At 41.1% G+C, this 24,236-nt stretch overlaps 1 long non-coding RNA gene across 8 annotated transcripts in view; it reads right to left on the reverse strand.

Annotated features, from left to right (window-relative positions):
* Positions 1 to 23,812, reverse strand: part of LOC102553663 (uncharacterized) — a 55,109-nt gene extending 31,297 nt beyond the window's left edge. For 3 of the 8 annotated variants that reach the window (XR_005488384.2, XR_005488381.2, XR_010054454.1), the window contains exons 1-4: positions 23,264 to 23,732; positions 16,084 to 16,224; positions 12,770 to 15,481; positions 5,004 to 6,563 (exon numbers count right to left, since the gene is read on the reverse strand). This is a non-coding gene — a long non-coding RNA (uncharacterized LOC102553663). Of the gene's footprint in view, positions 1 to 5,003; positions 6,564 to 12,769; positions 15,482 to 16,083; positions 16,225 to 17,018; positions 17,162 to 22,580; positions 22,701 to 23,263 lie in introns of all 8 variants that reach the window. The other 5 variants (XR_010054453.1, XR_010054452.1, XR_001839504.3 and 2 more) reach the window with 5 other exon arrangements.
* Positions 23,813 to 24,236: the final 424 nt, after the last annotated feature.

Here is a 24,236-nt window from a genome sequence, read left to right on the forward strand (position 1 = left end):
AAATTCTCATATAGAATGGGATCTATTTGAGAATTGTCCATCTGTGCACTGATCTATACAGCTGCCCTCTGCATCTACACATAGATTTATGATGGTGCTTTTAGTATTTAACACTCAGCCAAGCAGCTGCCTCTTCTCTGTGTGGCTTCTTGCATAGTTACTGGCTGTTTGTGGGCTCTGTTCCTTCACATGAACTGTAAGATTATCCTGTTAGTTACTGCATCAAAAAATGTCTGCATTAGAATTCTGGGGGCTGGGGATTTAGCTCAGTGGTAGAGCGCTTACCTAAGAAGCGCAAGGCCCTGGGTTCGGTCCCCAGCTCCGAAAAAAAAGAACCAAAAAAAAAAAAAAAAGAATTCTGGGTGTCTCATTAACATCCTAAGGTTGGCATGATTTGTTACAATGTTTGACCTGCCCATTCAAAGTTTCAGGGTTTTCCACTCCATCAGATGTCAGTTTAAATTCTACCATTGCTTCATATAAGTTCTATATGTTCTTTCAAATATTTAAAGAACATTGCAAAAGAAATATTTTCCTAGCTCAATTTCTAAAACTATATTTTAAGTGATTTTATTTATTCTTTAAGAAGCCTATACAATATGTTTTGATCCTATTTCCTCTCCTCCAACTCTTCCCAGATTCAACACACACACACACACACACACATACACACACACACACACACACACACACACACACACACACACACACCACACACCACACACACACACACGGGGTCGGGGGAGTAAGCCTAGAGGCTGTCCTGGAATATGGTTGATATACCTAGTGTCACGTCATTGAAGAAAACTGATTTTTCTCTCTTCTATCAGTTATCAATTGCCAATAGCTTCTTGTCTAGTGAGGGTCTATGCCTACTTCCCCTCCCACATGCTAGTACTTTGAGTTGAATTTGTACGTGTTCTCAGAGTCTCTAAGTTCAAATGTGCAGCTGTCCTGTTGTAGCTAGAAAATGCTATTTCCTCAAAGTCATCCACCACCTTGGCTCTTACTATCTTTCCACCTCCTCATTGGGTAGATCCCTGAGCCTTGAGGGGAAGAGTTTGATAAAGAGCCCATTTAGGGCTGAACAACCTGAAGTCTTTCACTCTCTGCACATTGTCCAGTTTTGGGTCGCTATGTTAATTTATCACGATTTGTAAGAATAAGCTTTTCTGATGAGGGTCTGGGGATGCTCTGATCTATGGGTATAGCAATAATTAAATCACTAGGAATCATTTATTGCTATGTTCATTTAACAAAATAGTCATGTAGGTTTTCTCCTAGGGCCCATGACCAAGATAATCTCAGGTTCTTGGGCTCAGCAACATCCACTATGCAGTTCATTTGTTGGGTTTTTTTTTTTTTTTTTTGGTAACTTTTCCTCTGAATTGCTTTTCTCATTCCTGTGACTAAACTCCTGACAGAAACAGTTCAAAGAAGAAATTTATTTTGGTGTCTGATTTCAGAATATTTGGAACTCTGGTAGCTGTCCCTCTATTCCTTGTATTACCCCAAACTCCTTATTCATGGCGAGTGTTCCCTGCAACTTACTCTCTGGACGCATGCCCACAGACACATCCAGAGACTGCCACAACATCTCCTAGGGAAGTCCAGATCTAGTGAAGCCGACTGTGAGATGCACCATCCTGTTTCCTTTTCGGTTTCTATGTTGTCACTACTTTTCTGCTTTCTGGGTAACACTGGTGTTGGTGTCAGTCTTACACAGTCTTGAGTAAGTGAATTTGAGAGATTTTCATCTTTTTCTATAGTCTCTCATAGTTTCCATGCATTATTTTTGTTTTAAAGATGACTTCTACTAAATCTTAGCCAAAAGGTCAAGAAGCTATTTTTCTTTGAGGACAAAAATATTAACTGGTGAAATTATCTGCCTCTGGACTTTTAGACCATATAAATTTTTTTAATTCTCCCACGATAATTTTTCTATTGAAATTCTCCATCTTGTATTGGGTCATTTTTGGCAAACTGTATCTTTCTAGATGCTTATTGCTTTCTTCTGGATCAAGTCAACAAACAGTGGCCTCTGGGGAAAGCCTGGCTCAACATCTCATTTTCTATAGTTACTGAGCAAAATCTGATTTATAAATTTTTAAATGTTTGCATTTTAAATGGTACTTAAATGTCAGCACAATATCCTTTGGTTCACAATGTCTAAAATATTTACTACACAAGCTTGCCAGCCCGTATTCTCAATTTTTGAAAAGCTTGCCAATGACTTGCATGAGATGCTCCTTTATGGTTTTTAACCTCCACCGTACCTCTTTCCTTATCCCAAATCTTTTGTATTCTCTCAACTCCCTTACCCGACTCCTGAAGTATTTATAAATCCATTACCAGCTTTTGCAAGACACTAGTTTTTATAGTTACTTAGACATTCTGCTCTCACTTCTCACTCTTATTAACTGTAGCATTTGCCTGTTTTATCACATTTCATCATTATTTTGGACCACTTCGAAAAACAGAACGCTTTCACATAATCTACAGCATAAGGTCTTCTTACCACTTTGTTTACTTGGAATTTCTTGGAAGAATCATTTCAGATTTACTTAGACATAAGTTTTGGTTTTATATCCCTCATACATCCATGAAAGGAAAATGTCAAACTGCTCTGGGTGCTCCTAAAACGTCTTCTTCTCATAGGGAGCCCAGCTCTTTTAAGTCACAGTGGACCTAGCCATTGGTATTTCTATCCGGCCACAGGGTTGTTCCTTACTGAGGCAAGGCGGTATTTCTTAGAAGAATGTCACACTATGGGTTCCAAGTTTGCTTCCCAAATTGTTCCTGTCCTTTCTGCAAATTTCCACACTGCTTATCCCTTAGTGACACTGTCACTCAGGGTACTTCAGATTTCAGCCAGCACTCAGTGCTGCCCGGACACTGCTCAAATGGCTCTTTGACTGACGCGCTGAGGGATTGCAATTGTGTCACCAGAAGAACATGCGTGAGCGATAACAACGAGGCCACACAGTTACATGACCAACAAAAATTGAGGACACATCCCAATTGCAGAGATGTCAACGTAAAACGTCAAGCAGGCTTCTAAATTGATGAAATATGGTGATTCTTACTTCCTGTTTATTTTCCGTCACTCAATGTTACTGCTATTTTTAAGATAGACGATGTTTTTGTAGTCTCCCTCCTGTACTGCTGAAGATATTTAAGACTATGGGTTTTTCTACGACAATGGCTTCCGAGGTAATTGTTGTTTCTCAGATAGATTATTATTCTTGTCGTTGCATTTCAATAGACTGCAAATTCAGTTTTAATTTTCCATTATGATAGACATTATCCATTTATTCTGATTCTCCTTCAGCTGCTGTTTCTGGGACTTTCCAGTATCATCTTATTATTAGGTTGGGTTGTACTGTATGATTCACCTTGCAAAGTCTCCACCACAAAAGATAAGATCAGCTCAGACTTTAGCTCAGTGGTAGAAACTGTTGAGTGCACAGTAAGCCCTGAGCTGACGTTGGAGCCCAGCACCAAAACCTTTCTTTAAAGCGATAAGATGTCCTCTGTGGTAACTAATATATGTCGCTAATTTCATGGATTTTTCATTGGCATATAATCTGTATAGCGTTTATGCAAGGAAAATGAAGTAGATCGAAGCATAATAGGCTTTGTTCACTTCCTGCCTGTCATACTGTGTCTCCACCTGGTATGGGAAAGTGGGAAAGTAGGCAAGTTGCGAGTTTAGGGTTATGATAACATGGGACCTGAAGAGGAGTTGCAGATGCCAGCGGAGGTTCTTGTGCAGACTCGGGATGCTTCGTCCTTCAGTGAGAGCATCTGTAATTCACACCTTCTCCAGAGTGAAGCTGGAGACACACTATGGTTTGTGAATATTCCATGACTTGTACATCTCAATAAATATGGTTTTTCTTCTTTTTATACTTTTTTAATGCAACTGCAAAGTACAGTTATTCGGAACTGTTTTTTCTCTCTTTCCCTATTGCCTTTCCCACCAATAGGCATTGATTTAAAACAAATATTGACTCCACCTCTAACCCTGCCTGTAGAAACTGCTTCATGTTCCTGCTCCTGGCTTTCAGTTTTCAGGGATGCTGCTTTAGCAACAATTTAATCTAATGGTGCTGTGGATGAACATACTCCTGGAGAGTCAAGTTCAGGTCATGCACAGGTCAGGAAGACTTCCTCCTTGAAGCTACTTCCCCTTAAAAAAATGATGTTTAAATGTCGCAGTGGCAGAGAAAGACTATAGAGAGCCATACAGGAGGTTTAAAAGCTATGACTGTGGCTAATGGTACTTCAGGCTACATCCAGTGATCAAAACCCAAGCTCAAGACCTCACATTAACCAAAGAAGGACCTAAAGTAGAAGTTTCTGGATGTGTCATGTGATGCAGACTCACATGTTTTGCTGAGGCAATACCCATGAAAGGACACACAATGTTTGGAGAGAGCATAACTAGGACTCAGTGGATGGTGACAGTGCATTTGCAATGCAACTCTTCATTGGCCTCTAATCTCCACTCAACTGCTGGTCCCTGACACAACTGAACTGCTGGTATTCTGACAAATGGAGACTGGAATCACCCCCCAAAGAACTATTTCTAAACATATCCACATCCCCTTGTCCTTACCATCTTTTCTCCCCTACCTTTGGATGGTGGACTAGAAGGGCAGTCAAAGCATATGAGAAACGAGTAAAGTAGGTTTGAGAACCCTTATTAAAGTGAGCCTACAAGGGACAAGTAGTTATCATTTGGCCTCTGGCGGCCTGACCTGGAAGAGCATCCTCTTTACTTCTCACCCTGCACCTTCTCAGCTGCTGGAAACAGATCATCATCCCACAAAGCAGTTCTTACAGGTCTTAAGCACATGATGCTGATATCTTAACCCCTTGTTCATTGTGAGGACACACACACACACACACACACACACACACACAGACTCACACTGCTTTATGTTTACCATAGCTCTCTTCATAACAGCTAAGACATGGAAACACCCTACATTACTTACTTTTCTTATTATGACAGCACATATGGCAGAAAGCGGTATAAGGAAGGATTTCTTTTTGCTGCTGGATTCAAGCTAGGCTAGGTGTAGTAGCATAGAGGCAGACACATGATTTCTGGGTTTGTGACTCACATGTAGGCGCCTGATAGAAAGCAGAAAAGACTCAGCATAGGAACTAGAATAGGGTTATAACCCATACACCCCACCTCCGGAGACTCACTTTCTCCAGTGATCCCCACTCCCTCTTCATAAAGATCCTATAACCTCCCCTAGCAATACCACTGGCTTGGGACCTAGTGTTCAAACACATGAGCCTACAGGGAGCATTTCATCAAGGGATAACACTAGGTGTCCATCAGCTGATGAACAAATAAAGGAAAAATGTTGTATGTGCGCTCAGTGGAACACAATTCATCTACTTTTTTAAAAAAGATAAAATATCGTCATGTGTAACACCATGGATGGTACTGGAGATAGTTATATTAAATAAAAATAATCCAGACACAAAAGACAGGCTCTGCATGACCTCAGTCACTTGTGTAATAGGTAAAAAGTCAACCTCAGATAAGCAGAGAGTAGAATGGCTACTGTCAGAGACTGGAGCCACGGGTCAAGGGAAGTATGTGAAGGCTAATCAGTGGGCACGAAGCTACTGTTAGGTAGGAATGGAAAGTTCTGGTGCCAGTGCAAGTGACTGTGGAGAACAGTTATGTGCCACACATCATCTTAAAAACCTAGACCAGGGGCTTTTGAAAGATTTTACCATAAGAAAAGACAAGTTTGGGGAGATAGCTATGTTTATTATGATGTTAACGTGATACATAATGTGTGCATGTGTTGAAACATGACATGGCATCCTGCTAATGTATATAATTAGCAAATAAACTATATCATATAAACCACAATCTTATATGATTGTGTATCTGTTTAGAAAGAAATCTATCCCATTTTTTAAGAGACAAAGGAAAAAGACTCCAGTGCCTATGTGCAGTTGGTTTTGAAAGTAGAAAATGGAAAGATGTAGAATTTTACATATCTAATTATTTGTTTGGCTGTTTGCCTCTCTAACTTTTCTTGAATATTCCTCAGTAATGCCCTGCTTTAGCTTTGGTATCTTATATTCATCAACTCTTCATAGCCATTGGTTGCCCCATACGTGAATATTCAACCAGCCTCATTCAGAAATATCCTGGGACAATACTGTTATACAGCCCCTGGTGTGACTGTATAGGAGTCTTAATGTGCTTCAGATTACCCATATTCCTATTATTATAAAGAACTCCATGACAGAAAGCAATGAAGGGAAGACAGGACTTATGGTTTATACATCCCAATCACAGTCCATTTTGAAGGAAATTCAATCCAAGAGCTCAAGGTGGGAGCTGGTTTGCTTTCTCTGGCTTGATATGTTGCCTTTCTTATACAAACTGAAACCACCTTCCTATAGTGACCACATCAACAATAGGCTAGGCCTTCTCACTTCAATCATTAATCAAGAAAATATCCCACAGATTTGCCTACAGGCCAATTTGATGGAAACATTTCTTCACTGAAGTTATTTACCTCTTTTCTGATGACCCATACTTGGGTCAAGTTGACAAAACTCTAACCAGCACATTAAGACTGTGTTGGTTGCTCTCCATTGAACATGTATAGATATTTTCTCATCATTATACCCTAGTCAGTACCATATAACAACAATGTACATTATATCAGATACTTCAAGTGTTATATAAATAATAAAATGAATATACAGAATATACAGGAGTCATTCACAAACCCTGCAGCATTTTACGTAAAGATCTCCATTTCTCCACTGAGTTCTCTGTCTTTCCAGGCATTCTTGGTTAGTGTCTTACTTACTTTGCTATTGCTGTAATACTTCCCATGACCAAGACAATGTATAAAATAAAGCATTTAATTTGGCTTATGGTTTCAAATGGATAGAGTCCACGATGTCAGAGTGAAGACAAAACTAAGAGCTCACATCTTGATCTACAACCATGAGGCAGAGAAAGAACACGGGAAATCCCATGAATCTATTGAAACCTCAAAGACAGCCACCCACCCCCCACATGACACACTTCCTCCCGTAAAGCCACACTTCTTTTTTTTTAATTATTATTAACTTTACATCTTGATCACTGTCCCCCCCCCTCCAGGTGCCTCCCTCCCACAGTCCCATCCCCCTCCTCTTCTTCTCTGAGAGAATAGAGGACTGGACCCCTTGGGAATTCCCCAACCCTGGCGCATCAAGTCTCTGAAGGGCTAGGTGGTACTTCTCCCACTGAGACCAGACAAGACACATTACAGAAATGGATTCTGCAGACAGGCAACAGCCCCCACTACAGTTGTCTAGGTCCCACATGAAGAAAAAGGCTGCACATCTGCTACATATGAGGGGTGGCTAGGTCGAGCCCATGCACGCTCTTTGGTTGGTGGTTCAGTATAAGAGCCCTCAAGGGTCCAGGTTGTTGAATGTTGGTCTTCCTATGGAGTTCCTTTCCAGGTTTTCAATCCTTCCAACTCTTCCACAAGAGTCCCCGATCTTCATCCAGTGTTAGACTCTGCTTCTGTTTGAGTCGGCTGTTGCATAGAGCTTCTCAGAGGACAGCCAGGCTAGTCTCCTCTCTGCATGCATAACAGAGTATCATTAATAGTGCCAGGGATTGGTGCTTGCCCATGGGATGGGTCTCTAGTTGGACCAGCTATTCCTTGGCCATTTCCTCAGTCTCTGCTCCATCCCCTGTGACTGCATTTCTTGTAGGCAGGATTAATTTGGGGTTGAAATGTTTGTGGGTAAGTTGGTGTCCATATCACTCCACTGGGGTTCCTGCCTGGCTACAGGGGATGGCCTCTTCGGGTTCCACATCCCCACTGCCGTAAGTCTTAGCTAAGGTCACCTCCATTGATTTTTGGGAGCCACCCTATCCCATTGCATGTCCCATTGAGTCTGGGTGATACTCTCAAGTTCTACCCATTTGCCTGTATAATTCATGATGTCTTTTTTTTTTAAAGACTGTGTGGTAGTCCGTTGTATAAATGAACCACGATTTCTTTATCTACTCTTATACTTTTGGCTGTGAGCCTTTAATGGCTGAGCTGTCTCTCCAGCCCTTTTTTATCCATTTTAAGTTGAGGGACGTGTAGGTTATTTCCAGTTTCTGTCTAATACAAATAAAGCTGCTATGAACATAGTTGAGCAAGTGTCCTTGTGGGATGGTAGAGCATCTCTTGTGTATATGCCCAAGAGTGGTATAAATTGATGTTGAGGTAAAACTCTTTCCAGGATTCTGGGAAACTGTCAAATTAATTTCCAAACTGGTTTTTACAAGTTTGCAGTCCCACCAGCAGTGGAGGAGTGTTTCCCTGGCTCCACAACCTCACCAGAGTCATCCTGATGACTAAGGACTTTGAATATTTCAGTGTTTCTTGGCCATTTGGCTTACTCTGTTGAGAAATCTGTTTAGCTCTGTACCCCATTTTTTAATTGGGTTATTTGAGTTGTTGGTGTCTGACTTTTCCAGTTCTTTATGAATTTTGGATATTACCCCTCTGTCACATGTAGAGTTGATGGAGATCCTTTCCCAATCTGCAGACTGCTGTTTTGTCCTATTGACAGTGTCCTTTGCCTTACAGAAGCTTTTCAGTTTCATGAGGTCCCATTTATCAATTGTTGATCTTGGAGCCTGAGTCATTCTGTCCAAGAAGTTGTCTCCGGCACCAACTCCCCACTTTCTGTTCTATAGATTTAATGTATCTGGTTTTTACATTGAAGTCTTTGATTCACTTGGACTTGACTTTTACTCAGGGTGATAGATATAAATCTATTTGCAATCTTCTACAAGTAGACATCCAGTTAGACCAGCACCGATTTTTAAAGATGCTTTCTTTTTTAATTGTATGGGCTTGCCTTTTTTTGTAAAAGAAGAAGAAGAAGAGGAAGAAGAAGAAGAAGGAGGAGGAGGAGGAGGAAGAGGAGGAGGAGGAGGAGGAGGAGGAGGAGGAGGAGGAGGAGAAGAAGAAGAAGAAGAAGAAGAAGAAGAAGAAGAAGAAGAAGAAGAAGAAGAAGAAGAAGAAGAAGAAGAAGAAGAAGAAGAAGAAAAGAAGTCAACTGTCCATAGGGTGTGTTTATTTCAGGGTTGTCAATTCAATTCCATTGATCAATCTGTAGGTCCCTATACCAATACCATGCAGTTTTTATTACTGTTGCTCTGTAGTGCAGCTTGCAGTCAGGGACGGTGATTCCTCCAGAAGTTTGTTTGGTTTTTTTTCTGTTTTCTGTTTGTTTATTTGTTTTTTTGCTTGTGTGGGGTTTTTTTTGTCTTTTTTTGTTTTGTTTTGTTTTATTGTTCAGGATTGTTTTAGCTATCATGGGGGTTTTGGATTTTGGGGTTTTTTTCCATATGAAGTTGAGAATTTCTCTGTCAATGTCTATAAAGAATTTGTTGGAATTTTGATGGAAATTGCATTGAATCTGTAAATTGCTTCTGATAAGATGGCCTTTTTCACTATGTTAATCCTACTGATCCATTAGCATGGGAGGTCTTTCCATCTTCTGATATCTTCTTCAATTTCTTTCTTCAGCGACTTGAAGGTCTTGTCATATAGGTCTTTCACTTGCTTGGTTAGAGTTATACACCAAGATATTTTATATCATTTGTGACTATTATAAAGGATATTGTTTCCCTAATTTCTTTTTCAACCCATATGTCATTTGTATAAAGATGAATACTTGGGGTTTTTTTTTTAGTTAATTTTTTATCCATCCACTTTGCTGAAGGTGTTTATCAACTGTAGGAGTTCTCTGGTAAAATTTCGGGAGTTGCTTATACATACTAACATATCATCCACAAATAGCAATACTTCTTCCAATTCGTATCCCCTTGATCTCCTTTTTTGTCTTATGGCTCTAGCTAGAACTTCAAGAACTATATTAAATAGATAGAGAGTGGGCAGGCTTGTCCCCGATTTAATGGAATTGCTCTAAGTTTCTCTCCATTTAACTTGATGTTGGCTATTGGCTTGCTGTATGTTGCCTTTACTGTGTTTAGGTATATGCCTTATACCCCTGATCTCTCCAAGACTTTTATATGAAGGGATGTTGGATTTTTGTCAAAGTCTTTTTCAGCATCTAATGAGATGATCGTGTGATTTTTTTCCTTCTATTTGTTTGTATGGTGGGTTTTGTTGATGGAGTTTCATATATTGAATCATCCCTGCCTCCCTGGGGTCAAGCCTACTTGATCATGCTGGAAGATGTTTTTGATGTGTTCCTGGATTCAGTTTGCAAGTATTTTATTGACTATTTTTGCATCAATGTTGATAAGAAAAATTGGTCTGAAATTCTCTTTGTTGAGTGTTTGTGTAGTTTGGATATCAGGGTGACTGTGGGTTCATAGAATAAACTTGGCAGTGTTCCTTCTGTTTTTATTTTGTAGAATAGTTTGAGGAATTTTGGTTTTAGCTTTTCTTTGAGGTTGTGGTAGAATTCTGCACTAAAACCATCTGTCTCTGGGCTTTTTTGGTGGGGGGGACTTTTAATGACTGCTTCTATTTCCTTAGGGATTATAGGACTTTTTAAATAGTTTATCTGATCTTGATTTAACTTTGGTAATTGGTATCTGTCCAAAAAAATTATACATTTTATTAAGATTTTCCAATTTTGTGGAGTACAGGCTTTGGAAGTTAGACCTACTAATTGTTTGAATTTCCTCATTTTTCTGTTGTTATGTCTCCTTTTTCTTTTCTGATTTTATTTATTTGGATACTGTCTGTCTTTTAGTTAGTTTGGCTAAGGGTTTTTCCAATCTTAATTTTCTCAAAGAACAGTTCTTGATTGCCTTGATTCTTTGTATTGTTTTCTTTGTTTTTAATTGATTGATTTCAGCCCTGATTTTAATTATGTCCTGCCTTCTACTCTTCTTCAGTGTGTTTGCTTCTCTCTTTTTGTTCTAGAACTTTCAAGTGTACTTTTAAATTGCTGGTATGGGAACTTATTAATTTCTTTATGAAGGCACTTAGTGCTATGAACTTTCCTCTCAGCACTGCTTTCATTGAGTAGAGAGTTGCTCAATTTCCATGAGTGCACAAGCTTTGCAGTGTTTCTGTTGTTGTTGACGTCTAGCTTTAATCCATGGTGATCTGATAAAATACAAGGCATTATTTCAATTTTCTTGAATCTGGTGAGGCTTGTTTTGTGAGTGTATGGTCAATTTTAAAGAAGGATCCATGAGGTGCTGAGAAGAAGGCATTTTCTTTTGTACTTGGGTGAGATGTTCTGTGCAGGTGTTAGGTTCATTTTGTTCATAAGGCCTGTTAGTTTTGTTATTTCTCTGTTTAGTTTTTGTTGAAGTCTTCTACCATTAATATGTGGACTTTGATGTGCAATTTAAGCTTTAGCAATGTTTCATTTACAAATGGGGGTACCCTTGTGTTTGGGGCATAGATGTTCAGAATTATGATATCATCTTGGTAAATTTTTTTGATGAGTATCCTTGTCCCTTTTGATTACTTTTAGTTGAAATTTTATTTTATTAGATTAAAATGGTTACTCTAGCTTGCTTCTTGGGTTCATTTGCTTGGAAAACTTTTTTCCAGTTTTTTTAATCTGAGGTGATGTCTATCTTTATTGCTGAGGTGGGTTTCTTGTATGCAGCAGAATGATGGATCTTGTTTTCACATCCATTCTGTTAGCCTGTGTCTGGGGGATTGAGTCCATAGACGTTGAGAGATATTAATGACTAGTGATTGGAACTTCCTGTTATTTTGATGTTTGTAGGTTGATATAAAGGTGAAACATGATTGGACAGTAGAGAGTGGGGCAAGGACAAATTTTTGTAAGGCAGGAGAGAGGAAGAAGTAGGGAGATCAAGATGGTGTCTGTGGAGGAGGATGGTTCAGATTCAGGTGAACTAGATCCATTTTATCTTGTCTAGGTGGGCTGTTTATATCATTATCAATTGGCAGTGAATTTATTGTGTGGATGAATTGTGGATTGAGAATTTAACATGTAAATCTGATTGCTAAATTACAAGTCTCTGGAACTTTGATTTTACCAGGCTAAAGAGGACAGTGTGTGAAAGAAAAGGCTGAGAGTCAGTTGAAACATGGGGATCTGGTTCTGTTGCCCCAAGAATGCACAGGGCCCACAGAATGAAGTGTGTGTGCATGCGTGCGTGCGTGCGTGCGTGCGTGCGTGTGTCTGTGTGTGTGTCTGTGTGTCTGTATGTGTGTGTGTTTGTGCGTGCGCATGCCAGGCATGGTAACTACAGCCTAGGGGACTGTACAGAGAGAGAGGCTAAAAGAGAGACAGCCAGGAGAGGGCAGCTTGCAGACCATGTGGTAGAGTAGCAGCCAGAGTGAGCAGATCTGGCAGGAACTGATAGAAAATTAATTTTTAATTTTTACCACAACAGATGTTGGTGGTGTTTGTGTGTGCATGCATGCGTGCGTGTGCGCACACTTCCCTTGGTTTTGCTGGTATGGAATTACTTATTTCCTGTGTGTTCTTGGATATAGTTATCCTCCTTGGGTTGGAATTTTCCTTGTAATAGTTTCTGTAGGGCAGGATTTGAGGATAGATTTTATTTAAATTTTGGTTTGTCTTGAAATATGGCGATTGAGAGTTTTGCTGGCTATAGTAGTCTAGTTGGCATCTGTGATTTTTTTTTTTTGGAGGTTGCAAGGTATCTGTTCTTGCCCTTCTAGTTTTAACAGTCTCTGTTGAGAAGTCAGGTATGATTCTGATAGTTCTGCCTTTGTGTTACCTCACCTTTTTTCCCTTGCTGCTTTTAATATTCTTTCTTTGTTCTGTAGATTTTGTGTTCTTATTATCATGTGGTGGGAGGGCTTTCTTTTCTGGTCTAGGCTAATTGGTGTTCTATAAGCTTCTTGTATATTTATAGGCATCTCTTTCTTTAGGTTGGGAAAGTTTTCTTCTATTATATTGTTGAAAGTATTTTCTGGTCTTTGGATCTGCGTCTCTTCACCTTCTATTTCTATTATCCTTAGGTTAGGTCTTCTCATGGTATCCCAGATTTCCTGGGTGTTTTGTGTCAAGAACTTTTTAGATTTAACATTTCCTTTGACTTGGTTTATCAGGGGTTTTTTTCTATTGTATCTTCTATATCTCAGATTCTTTCATCTCTTGTATTCTGTTGGTGATGCTTGCATCTGTTGTTCCTGTTCTCTTTCCTAGGTTTTCCATCTCTAGGATCCCCCCAGGTTACATTTACTTTACTCCTTCTAATTCTTTTATCAGGTCTTGGACAGTTTTATTTATTTCCTTCATCTGTTTGAATGTATTTTCTTATATTTCTTTAAGGAATTTGTTTCCTCTTTAAAGGTCTCTACCTGTTTGATCATATTTCTTTAAGGGAATTATTCATCAAATCCTTTTTAAAGCTCTCTATCATCTTTATAAGTTGGATTTAAGGTCATTTTCTTGTGCTTCAGTTGTGTTAAGATAACCAGGGCTTGATGTAGTGGGATAGCTGTACTCTGAGGGTACTATAATGCCCTGAATTTTGTTGATTATGTTCTTTCAAGGACCTTTAGCCATCAGATGGCTTTAGTCCCTGGATGTTCCTGTTGTAGTAGGTATTAGGAGGGCCCTAACCTCATGATCCTGGTGTGGCTGGCCTTTTTTGGGTATCCTTGGGCTGTATAGTTCAGAATCAGCAGGACTAATGATGGTGGGCTGAGAGTTGACATGACAATGGAGATCTGCCAGGGATAGCAGGTGGCTCAGGGGACCTTAGGGTACCCCAGAGGACTGGGGGCTAGTCAAAGCTATACTTCTTAATCCTCCCCAAACAGTGCCTCCAACTTGGGGCTAAGTATTCATATATGAGTCTATGAGGACCATTTTCGTTTGAACCATCACAGCTAGAGTTTAGATAACTTTACATCAGTTTCCTCACACACAACTATTCATCAAAAAGAAATTTGTCTCTTACCTCGGTTGTGAGAGTCCTTCCTTTGTTGTGACATCTTCCCAAGCTTCCCGACAAAAGTGAAAGTAGTCCTAGCTTTCTTCCTTCCTACTCTTTAGATATGACTCAGACTTTTGTCTACTGGGGCATGTGTCAAGCTCACTTGTAGCTCCATTAAAGACCTTCTTCTAGACTTGAGAGGAAAGAAAAGTCTTCCAACCTGCCATACAAAACCTTCTCTGATTCTATTCACTCCTTTCATTATTTCAGTGGTCGGAGAATGAGGACCCCAAATTGACTGTGAGCACTCCATTTAAATGTCCTGCATGGTAGACCTAGTCTCCCCTTACTATTAGAAGTTAGTCTTGAGACCCTAGCCAAAGGCAACACTGAAGGGGGATTGTGTTCTTATCCTGTTACACTAATCTAATGGGCATATTAGAGATCTAAACACAGATATATCTAATCCCCAAGTCCATGGTCTTTCGTCAATGCCAGACCACCATTACCTGTGTCAGCTTAGAGTGACATTTCAAATGCATTTACCAATTTGTTAGTGGTTTGAGTATGGGCCTGGAAAAGATGTCTCTTTAAATGTGTTTCTGTCATACTCTCTGCTTCTCCTGCAGTTTTTTTTTTCACCTTATGCAGGAAGAAAAAGCCAAAAGAAGCTGTCAGTTTCCATTTCCTAAGTAAGGTAAAGAAAAATCAGTTAGCTTCAATTCTTAATAAATAACATAGTTTTAACTACTGTCACTTATTTTTTCTGTTAAAAATGAAGAAATAGAATGGAGTTATGCATAGATAACAATAATAGTGGTGATGATAATGATGATGATTGATAGGTAGATAGTTAGATAATGATGATATAGCGATATATATATAATAGATATATAATAGATAGATACAGATATAGATATGTATATATAGATATGCTGATGCTGATATCCTCCAAACATTTCAGAAAAGGCATTTGCAAGCTTCTGTTACTGTGATTTGACTTTGTAGAAGCCTGGCGTTTCCAAACTTGCACTTTCATTTGGGCATCTGTCATTCAATATGTAGACTTCTCTGCACTTGTAGGTGACACTTTAGTAGACTTTCAGGGACACCTACCACCCCTCACCCTATGCCCCACCACTGCCTAATGGTCAGTTCAGGAGACCCTTAGAACAAGACCTCCCATATCTAAATGACTGACCTCACTTAATCTAACCATCTCTTCCCACTATTGTTCCATGATAAAAGCAAATGCAGAGTGCTGTGGAAAATACAATATCCCCTCCTCTTTTCATACAAAATAAACAATCTTCCTCAGGAGCACTTACCCAACCACAAGGAGGACCCAATATGATCTCTCTAACTGGAAGCAAGTTTTAAGATAATGACCTTGCAGGCCTGAATCTCAGGCAGATGCAATGGGAGATGTTTCTATTCTTGAACTTGAACCCAAAGCCTTTGACCACAGTCACTGTTTAAACAACTGCACCTGCATCAAGGGCATCAGAAGTGGTTGCTTGGTTGGTTGGTTGCTTGGTTGGTTTTCTGTAAATCAAGGAAATGTTATTGCTAGAATTGCAATAAATAATGTTAAAGAAAAACATGAAAACTTCCTCATCCCACTCCTTGGGAGATTAAAGTTAGAAGCTTGGCCACATATTTCCCTATGTACCTTAAAATTATTTAAATGTGTGTATCTAAAGGTAGATTCTATCACAGGTGTTATTTAAATATCTAATTTAGTGAACTTCATATATGAGCATTGTTTATACACCATTTCCACCCTCCATCTCCTCCAACTCTTCCCATGTTTCTGTCACTATTCCCTTTCATGTTCATGACCCCTTCTATAATTATTATTCACACACACACACACACACACACACACACACACACACACCCCTACTGTGTTCATTTGGTGTTGCTCTTCTGTGCATGTTTAGGACTGACTACTTGGGATGGGATAATCTGTTAAGTGGCTTGTCCCTGGACAACACTCATTCTTCCCCCATTGCCATATCAACTGGTGTGATCAGTATGCAGGTCTTGTTAGGCAACCATAATGTTGAGATTCCTTGGTGCAGTTTCCCCATCATGTCTAGAAGGCACTGTCTTATGGGCAGGCATCCTAGTCTTCTGACTCTTACAATCTTTCCACTTCCTCTTCCGTGATGATCCCTGAGTCTTGGGTATAAGGTAGGTTGCAGATGCATCTGTTGAACCTGGCATTCCATGGTCACTCATTCTCTGCATTCTCACAGGTTGTAGATTTCTGTGGTGTCCCCCATCTGCTTAAAAAAAAAGGAAAAGAAAAGAAAACAGCTTCTTTGATGAGAGGTGAAAGCTATGCTTATCTGTGGGTATAATGGTAGTTATTTAGAATATAGTTATAAATTACATTAGTTTGAGAAAATGGCAGTAGTAGGTTCTATTCCAAGGTCTATGGCCTTTCTATCCACAGAGATTTGGCTGGTTTTACAGTATGAGCCATGAATTCCCTCCTATTGATCAGGTCTTAAGTCCTACTAGACAGCTGTTGATTATACCTAGGGTACTAGTGCCAGTACTGCACCATCAGGAATATCTTGCTGGGTCAGTCAGGGCTCCCAGGCTTTATGGCCAGGGGGAACTACTGGTTGCCATTCTCCCATGGCACTTTGCATAGCATCTTCCCACAGCATGAGAGCTAATCCTCAGCTGGGAGGCTTCTAGGTCAGACCTTGCTCACATCCTCCAAGTAGTGCCTCTGAAGTGTGTGGTGTCTTTAACAGGAGAGTCTTACCTTCAAGTCTGGGAAGCACTCAAGGGCACCAGAAGTAGCCTGTATTGTTTTGGGAATCTCTTGGATTCCCCTAACCAACAACTTTAAGGGAAGTTCCTGACACCTGACACTGGGGGTTTTGTTACATAGTTTGTGGCTATTGGGAGGAGCATAATGTCCCCATGAATCACAGATATATTTTAATAATCCTATATTGTATATATTTCTTTCTGATATATGGTACTAATTATGCTATAAATTTGGCTCTACATGACATATATTAAAATGAGAAACACAGAAGTTTCTTTTTGCATCACTTACCAGTCCCAGGGTGGATGGTTCAAGAATCTTCTAGAATGCTACACTGTGAATTCTGCCCATCTCACCTCCCACCATAGTTCAGGAAGCAGGACAGACCCATATCCTAGAGATTTAATTGCAGAATGAAGTCCTCTCTGGTGTATCTGGTGAGAATCCACAGAAAGGAGTGGCCCTTATTGGGGTGAAATGGGTAAATTCCAAGCTAGTAGGCTTAGCCCTGGACAGAGTTCTTAATGTAATCTCTTTGCTCTGAATCATTTCATTTTAATAACTGCTCACTTTTCTAGAGTGCGGCCATCTCACAGTTTACTCAAGCATTCTGAGATGTGGGGTTATTTTCAGGCTTTCATTGTTTTCCTTTTGACACAGCAAGCAAGAATATTGAATTTGAATGATTTTTTTTCAAACAAACTCGCTGTGTTTTAACTCTCCCTGACTGATAAGTGGAGAGGCGACTATTAAGTCTTTCTTCTTCTATACTAAAGAATCCTGACGCTGACTGAAGAAACGCATGTGAAGGGCTACAGTGCCCTCCTCTCCTTTCCTGCATCTTCTGGGTACTTGCTCCTTTCTTGGTGGTGGCGCTCACAGAAATGGAACTAGACATATGTGCTCAACAAAGCAGAGGCTGCCTTGGGAGACCGTGGTGACTCTGCAGATTTTCTTCAGACAACAGGTTGTGAGCTACTCTCTGGCAGGTATGCCCTTTAGCTTAATTGCTCCTTCAAAGCTGAGGGTTTGTCGCTATGGGATTCCTGACAGGAAAAGGGCTTTGTGTTAAAACAAGGATTCTCTGTAACCTGACTGCCCCCCCAACCCCGATCATAATGTAGTCTTGGGAAAAAAAATCACAGAGATGGGCAGAAAGAAGTGGGAGAAAGGGAAGGGGAAGGGGAAGGGAAGGAAGGAGGGAAGGAGAGAGGCAAATCTGTATAGTAACATTTAGGCATAGGGAATGCTCAGGGAAATGAAGCTGTATTTTTAGTTAAGTCTCTGCTTCTGAGTAACAGATAGGAGCTCATTTGTTTAAAGCTAGGAGGCATCTCTGGAGGTGAAAGAAAGGTGGGCCCAGGGAAGAGCAGAAGCAAAGAAGGACAGAAAGCTCTTCTTTCCGCACCCATGCAGGCCAGCCTTGGCACAATTGAGTAGAAGGTGACTTGTCACACCCCAAGACTCTATTCTGTTCTTTTAGAAGACCAGCCTCACTGAATGGGTTATAGTCTTAATTTACATTCTATTGGGGAAACAAATATGTTAACCCATCCATCATAGGTCAGTGAACTATTGCAAAAGGGGTCGAGTCTAAAATTGGCTTCCATGACTCCATCCCTCATGGTAAAAACTCAGTCCTTTCAAAAAGGAAGTTGCTAAGAGCTGAGTCTCTCAATAAAAGATATGACCCTTCAAAACATTTGGATTTCTAGATGTTACTGACCATTTTTAGAAATGTCACCTGGATTAGAGATTCAGGTCGCACAGGACATTGTAACAGATTCAGCAGCTCGGGTTAACAGCATTAGCAAACCCCAGCTTTTAAACCTGTAAATCAGGGAAAGTCAAGTATTGTTTTTCACCACTCAAACACTATCCCAACCAATGAGAAGGAAGGTTTGGGGGTTGGGGGAGGATTTAACCTTCCCATACCCAACTGTCAAGACAGCTATTTCTGCAACATATACAATGGCCTTCTTATACCCTAAGAGTTTATAAGGCAGGGACAAACACCAGCTTAAGAAGTAAGAAGGAAGCTGAATTTAGGTTTGATATTTCTGACATCCAGTAAGGAGGACTACGTGAAAGAAAGAGGTTAAATGTATTCTAACATCCATCCAGTACATTTCAAAAAATGACTCAGTGTCACGTGACATGAATCCCAACACCTGCTACTGGAGTGTGCTAGCAACCAATGGGACCAATGGGACCTTCAGACACTGAAACTAGCATTCGGTTCTGTGCAGCAAACATTTGCTTCTCTGGGCTTTCATGCAAGACTACCAATCCGTGAGTCTTCGGTTTGATCACTTTAAATAGAATCATGATCCCTACCTCAGACAGTCAGCATAAAAGAATGTAAGACCACACTGTGGTGCATGTGTAGGAGGCCAGTGGAGCCAAGACTAAAGTCCAATGCAAAATGTCTAATTGGAAATATTGGACTAAGATCAGAGCTTTATCACCCCCAACTCTGTCGTTTCTAAATGTGGTCCAGCTGCAGCAATACCTACATCTCACCAATAACTGACTGAGATGCTATCCTGGCACTTAAATCTTGTTCTGCAAGAAGAACCGAGATCCCTGAAGACTAGAAGTTTCTACTCTTTCTGGGAAAGACACTTCAGGTCAAGTAAGGATCCTTTTAAAAGACAGAGGGCCAGCTTTAAGAGTGAAGGGAGGCTGTATGAAGATTCCCACAGCTGATAAAAATATGGTCATTTGAGAATGGCTTGCTGGCATACTTCACGATTGATTGAAATATTTCCTTATATATGAAAAGCCATGACTTCTCAATAACACTCAAAACAGAATTAGTACTATAAAGTACTCAAAATGTGCCTGGAAACAGAATGCAAACATGATAAATCATGCTCGTTGTGTATGGAATGGAATCATTACTGTTTGGGGTTTTTTTTTTTTTCAGTTATGGGAACTGGGTTTATAACTCAAATATTTATATACACACATATTCATGCATTGCACAGGCAGAGAATGGAAACATGAAAACGTTTTGCGTAGGAAAATTAGAAGGTGAATTAGGATGAGAAGGGATGGAGAAGCACTAACAACCACAAGCAATGGGAGTGTTGAACTCAGGACCCATTCCAAAGACTCCAACCAGAGGAGCCAAGAGGAACTCAGAACCAGAGATGCTGCAAAGGAATGGTCTTGTATGCACACTATGCGGTGTATTTGGGGAATTACTATAAGGAGTGAAAAGAATCAGACATAGAAAGTGGAATTGAAATACATTTTGGGGGAGGCTTTAGCCAACCCCATGGTGAGTCCTAGAAGAATGGCCTTTCAGAAGGAGTGGCTTGAGGAAACTAGTCAGACTTTCCTCTCCTCCATTGGCCAGAAACTAGAGCAGCCTCATCTGGTCTATGACCTCAGGCAAATCATCTTCTCTTAGCCGAAGGCAGCTCCTAGGGAACAACTCAGCTGGAAACCAGGAGCAGGAAACCTGCCGAAGGGGCAAGTCCTTCATCCAGAGACAGGGGTCTAGGCTGCTGTGGATTCCACTGAAGTCCCCTCTGCCCACCTCAGTGTTATCTGCTTCATTCGAGTGAGTCACCCCATTTTGAAACAACGCTCCTTCAGAAAACTGATAGTTTCTCTTTCTGAAGAACTTTTCAAGTGACTGGTGAGTGGGGCACATTTCAGACCCAGAACTACAGCAAGGGTGCACAGCTCAGCTGCCTTGCTTCACCCAGGATGTGAGATTTTCAGTGGTTAAACCAGGATAACTCAGGGCAAGATAAAACAGCCGGTTATCTTAACAGCATCTGATGGGCGCCATATTCTCTGCAACTACTTATTCTTGATGGCCTCAGTTTGCAACTCTGCTGAAGGAAATTTCTCCACTCTTGACAGAGCTAACTTCTCACAGATCCTGTACTGCTTAAGCCATTGTGTGGCGCCTGGCTTTTTCCCTCAGAATCATCAAAGCAGAGCTACCTGACTTGATATGCAGGGATGGTCTCTCCTGCCTCATCACTCCATCTTCTGATTGTCAATTGACTATGCCAACTGATGGCGCATTCTTTCTCACCATTCGATTGTTACGCATACTTCAAAGAAACTAACTGGTACCACAGCTTGAAGTTTGATGGTTCAGTGTTCCCTGGTGAGAGTATCTTGAACTAGTAGATTTAGAGTTGCAGAGAAGGAAGTAAAAACTCTTTAAGTGGGCCATTAGTAGTAAGTCAACCCATTCCTACCTGTGCCCTCACCTTCCAGGATTCAAACACCTTCCCTGTACTGACTGTTTTTGTGTGTCAACTTGACACAAGCTCAAGTTATCAAAAAGAAAGGAGCCTCCCTTGAGGAAATGCCTCCATGAGACCCAGCTATAAGGCATTTTCTCAATTAGTGATCAAGGTAGGAGGACCTAATCCATTGTGTGTGGGGCCTTCCCTGGGCTGGTTGTCTTGGGTTCTATAAGAAAGCAAGCTGAGCAAGCCAGGGGAAGCAAGCCAGTAAGTAATATTCCTCCATGGCCTCTGCCTCAGTTCCTGCTTCCTGACCTGCCTGAGTTCCAGTCCTGACTTTGGTGATGAACAGCAATGTGGAAGTGTAAGCTGAATAAACCCTTTCCTCCCCAACCTGCTTCTTGGTCACGATGTTTTGTGTAGGAATAGAAACCCTGACTAAGACCCTCCCTGTTGGGGACCCTGTGCCATCTGACTATTGACTTAGGACATATGCTCTATTCTGGAGGATGGTACCCTTTCTTTTCAAAGTATCAGCTCTAATAGGGCACCTCAGTTATGCTTTCAAGAGTCTCTTTTCTTTCTCTATCAGATCAGAAGTTTCTGTAGAACTAGTAGGTCCCATAGTTATGTGAGCTCTGTCACACTCCCACACAAATGGAATGTTCACTCCAGTGAAATGTTCTATCAAGTCCCATGTCAGGGGACAAAGCACTCAGTAAGTGGAGGCTGGAAAGATAGCTCAGTGGTTAACAGCACTGGCTAATCTTCCAGAGAAAATGATTCCAAGTATCTGCATGGCAGCTCACAACTATCTCTAACTCTAATCCCAAGGGGATCTGATAACCAATTCTGGTGTCCCACACACACCAGGCATTTATGTGCTGCACAGACATACATGCAGGCAAAACACACACAAACATAAAAATAAATAAGTTTAAAAAAAACTCAACAAGTTCTTGAAAGATGGGACTGATAGAGCCCACAGGAAAGGTGAGCCTGTGAAATATGTTGATTCTACACAAAATCGATTGCTTCCACAGACCCCAGGAGGGAAGTGGCCCAGTGTGATTGGCCTTGCCACTGAGGAGTAAAACCTACATTTAAATTTATTGTCGGTCTCTATTGCTGACAAGTTGACCACTTGGTGTTGGCAGCAACTACACCAGTCACAGTAAACGGCTCCATGAGTAGCCTCTACCTCAATCACCATGGCGACTTAATTTTTGTCCTAGCCTTGATGTGATTCATGACACCAGACCAAGTCATTCTATCTTCTTGTCAACATGTGGCTGCCACAGCTGAAAGTGTATGAATGGAATACTCGGTCCATTGAGGCAGAGGAAAGGGATTTAGAATAAAAGAGAATTAACTGATACGAGAATATTCATTCAGGACTTAGGGCCTGGGTGGGGTGAGGATGGGAGGCGTGACTAAACCTTATTTTTGAAAACTCGGAGAAGGTGATGCTCCACACCTAGTCAGGTTTCTCTACTTTGTACTTTCCCATGCCTACTATGTGGCATTCACCAAATAACTGTGGACCAGCTCTGCAGCAGACACCTGAAATTCTCTTGTTGCTGGGGTGTAGGAGAGCCCCATCTTCTTGGGTGGGTGAGGAAGGATGGATTCATACCAGGTGTGTACAGGTGTCCTCAGAGACCAGAAGAGGACATCAGATCCCTTGGAGCTGGAGTTACAGGCAGCCCTGAACTGCCCCGTGTGGCCGTTGGGAATGAACGTCCTCTGGAATCCTCTGGAAGAGCAGCAAGCACTTTTCTTAACCACCCAATCATGTCTACAGCCCCAAATCTGCTTCTTGACCAATTCTCCCATCTTCCTCTCTTCCTGGAAGGCAGCAGATAGAATGCCTTCCAGGATCCCAACGGCTGCCAGCTGGAACTCGAAACTAAGAATTATTTGAGACTTAACCCCAAGGTCATTTCCACTGAGAAATCAGCTCTACTTCCAGGATTGAAAGAGGAGGGAGGAGGGGTTAGAGGAAGAAGAGAAAGACAGAAGAACCAAAACAAATTTAAATGTTTGGTTTGTTTAGTACAGTGAATAGAAAATACTCCCCTTACTTATGCTGCCAAAAAGCGAAGAGGAGTCAGGCAAAGATCCTGGGATTAGAACCAACTTCTTCCAAAATGTGTTTTCAGAATCCAGGGCTTCTGAAATGCAAAAGCCTCTCCCCCAGTATTCAAACAAACTTCTTCAGTGAGTGTCCTCCCCTTTCTTTTTAAAGCACTTATGCCCCTGCTCCTAGAAAGAGATGACCTCCCTGGGCTGCAGCCTCTCACAGCAGTGTTTACTCACCAGTGGAATCCTGGATCTCAGCTTCCTGTTCCACTTTCAAGTCCACAAAGGAGAAGGCAGTGAGGCCTACTCTGTTCTCAAAGGTTATTTTGTTTGTCTGTTTGTTTCATTCTACTTTTTTCAGACTACTGGCTTTCTTTCATTTTGTGTTGAGGCTTTTTTTTTTAAAGTCAGAGTCCTGAGCTATCTTGTCACCAAACCTCACCAGAGCCGATTTGGAGCAGTGAAGAGATGTGACTCTGTGTGTCTGGCACTCGTTAGCACTTCCTGTCTGGCAGATCCACAAAACAGACTCATCCGTCAGACAAAGAATCTTCAGGCCGTGTAAGTGACGTTTTGTGAGGCCAGTGGAAGAGAGAGAAGGAAGTGTCTGGCCTTGAAGACCGGGATTCTGATGCCAATGCTGCCATCGCCCCTAACTAACTCTGTGTTCTTGCTTAAGCCCCTCCCCCTCTCTGTTTCTGAGCCCTTCCCTCCTGGGTCAAATGAAGACACAAGATTAAATGATGTAATACATCTGACTCAATTGTTATCAGCACTTGGAACTGAGACCTTGAAGCCTCACTCCTGCCTCTTCCCCTCTGCCCACATCTGAGAAAATCAGTAAAAAGGCCCTGGTTCTCACACCCCTGTGGTGTTTCAAGTCCCACAAACCCCCTAGTGTGCCAAAACCTTCACAAATGTCATACCATATCCACCAAACATCTCTAGCTTCCTGCTCACACCCTTAAGTCGTTTTTTACCTCCTTGGATCTACTATGTTTTCTTCAAAAAGTCTCCTGAACAAAACTCTGTGTGTGTGTGTGTGTGTGTGTGTGTGTGTGTGTGTGTGTGTGTGTGTGTGTGTGATAATCCACCTCAAATTCTGAAATTCTGAACCAGTTTTGAGGCAATGGGCTGTCCAATCACAGTGGATAGTCTCAGGTATCTGTGTCCCAGGGCTGTGCTACATAGGAGTGGAGTTTAAGTAATA

This window comes from Rattus norvegicus, chromosome 8 (assembly GCF_036323735.1).
Source record: "Rattus norvegicus strain BN/NHsdMcwi chromosome 8, GRCr8, whole genome shotgun sequence".
NCBI lineage: Eukaryota > Metazoa > Chordata > Mammalia > Rodentia > Muridae > Rattus > Rattus norvegicus.